Raw genomic sequence first — 2,463 nt, 5'->3', positions numbered from 1 at the left:
AGGTCTCGCTGCCCAGGCAAGTCTCGAACCCGTGGGCTCAGGCAATCCACTCACCTCAGCATCCCAAAGGCGCGGGATTATAGGCTGAGCCGCCGAGCCCGGCTGATCTCCTCTTTTTTAAAATCCCTTAAAGAAACTGAATTTTTTTCTTTTTTATTTAATTTTTAAAAAAAATTTTATTTTTTTGAGTGGGAGTCTCACTCTGTTGCCCAGGCTGGAGTGCAGTGGCACACTCACAGCCACCACAACCTCGACCTACTGGGCTCAGGAGATCCTTCTGCCTTAGCCTTCCAAGTAGATGGAACAGGCACTTGCTACCGTGCCTGGCTTTTTTTTTTTTGAGTTGGAGTCTCATTCTGTCGCCCAGACTGGAGTGCAGTGGCTGCTCCCGGCCACCGCAGCCTTGACCTGCTGGGCTTCGGCGATCCTTCCACCTCAGCCTTCCAAGTAGCTGGAATTACATGCTTGTGCTACCACGCCCGGCTGAACTTTTGATTTTTATTGTAGAGATGAGGTCTTGCTGCGTAGGCGAGTCTCAAATCTGCGGGCTCAGGCAATCCACTCACCTCAGCCTCCCAATGGCGCGGGATTACAGGCTGAGCCACCGAGCCCGGCTTTTCTTTTTTTTTTTTTTAATTGTAGTTGCCCAGGCTAGTCTCGAACTCTGGGCTCAAGCAATCCTCTTGCCTCGGCCTTCCAAAGTGCTGGGATTACAGGCTTGAGTCACAGCACCCAGCCTTAATTTCTTTTTAAAGAGATGAGGTCTTGCCAGGCTCGGTGGCTCAACCTGTAATCCCAGTCCTTTGAGAGGCTGAGGCGAGTGGATTGCCTGAGCCCGCGGGTTTGAGACCTGCTCGGGCAACTTGGCGAGACCTTGTCTCTACAATAATCAAAAATTAGCTGGACATGGTAGCGCGTTCCTGTAGTTCCAGCTACTTGGAAGACTGAGGTGGAAGGATCGCCGGAGCCCAGCAGGTTGAGACTGTGGTGACTGGTAGCGTGCCACTGTACAACAGCCTGGGCGACGGAGTGAGACTCCAACTCAAAAAAAAGAGAGTTGAGGTCTATGTTGCCTAGGCTGGTGTCATTCTCCTGGGCTCAAACAGTCCTTCTGCATGGACCTTCCAAAGTGCTGAGATACAGGCATAAGCCACCACATCTAGCTGAAATTCAATATAATAGTGTTCCTTGATAAGGAATTTTTTCTTTTTTTTTTTTTTGAGTTGGAGTCTCACTTTGTTGCCCAGGCTGGAGTGCAGTAGCCACTCCCGACCACCGCAGCCTCGACCTGCTGGGCTCCGGCGATCCTTTTGCCTCAGCCTTCCAAGTAGCTGGAACTACAGGTGCATGCTACCATGCCCGGCTCATTTTGATTTATTGTAGAGATGAGGTCTCGCCAAGTTGCCCAGGTGGGTCTCGAACCCGTGGGCTCAGGCAATCCACTCACCTCAGCCTCCCAAAGGCGAGAGATTACAGGCTGAGCCACTGAGCCCGGCTGATAAGAAATATTTATTGTACAGTTTGATCTAAGAAAGCTTAACATTTGTCCATATACAATTCGGTTCCAGATTTTGCCTTTTGAATCCTGTGCCAGAATATGAAGTAGTTATTACAAGTTTCTGGTAGCCATGGCAGTGGACTATATATCTTTTTTTTTTTTTTTGAGTTGGCATATCACTCCATTGCCCCGAAGTGAAGTGGCACACTCCCGGCCACCACAGCCTCGACCTGCTGGGCTCCGGCGATCCTTCCGCCTCAGCCCTTCCAAGTAGCTGGAACTACAGGCGTGCGCTACCACGCCCGGCTAATTTTTTGATTTATTGTAGAGATGATGTCTCACCAAGTTGCCCAGGCGGGTCTCGAGCCCGCGGGCTCAGGCAATCCACTCACCTCAGCCTCCCAAGGTGCAGGATTACAGACTGAGCCACCGAGCCCGGCACACACTTTGTTTTAAATCAGTAATCCAACTCTCAGTTCTGATGTTTAAGGGTGAAGATTTTACACAAATCCCACCAGCTACATCATCACCCATAACGTCATCAATGCCTAGTTCATTACCTAAAGGACCCACCAGTTCTTCTAAAGCTGTATGTATCTTAAAAAAAGACAAGCCTTTCCCTGTAGTTATCTTTAATGGCAATGAGAATCTAGAATTGTAGAACACTGCATAATTCTTCATATTATCCAAACAGGAAGTTGTAGGCTGAACTTTTGTCATCCTATAACCACTACATTTTTTATTTCAATTACCCAAAAGCAAAAACTAAAAAATAAAAATTAACCAGTGCAGTTGTGGATCAGACCTAAACATGCTAAGGTAGAAGCTAATTACAACACAGGCAGATCCTCATTTTCTTTTTTTATTTATTTTTATTTATTTTTTATTTTTTTTGAGTTGGAGTCCACTCAGTCGCCCAGACTGGAGTGTAGTGGCCGCTTCCAGCCACTGCAGCCTCGACCTGC

This window comes from Carlito syrichta, unplaced genomic scaffold (genome assembly GCF_000164805.1).
Source record: "Carlito syrichta isolate Samal-C Ts95f unplaced genomic scaffold, Tarsius_syrichta-2.0.1 Scaffold315142, whole genome shotgun sequence".
NCBI classification, from domain to species: Eukaryota; Metazoa; Chordata; class Mammalia; order Primates; family Tarsiidae; genus Carlito; species Carlito syrichta.
Note: the sequence above shows the minus strand (reverse complement) of the source record.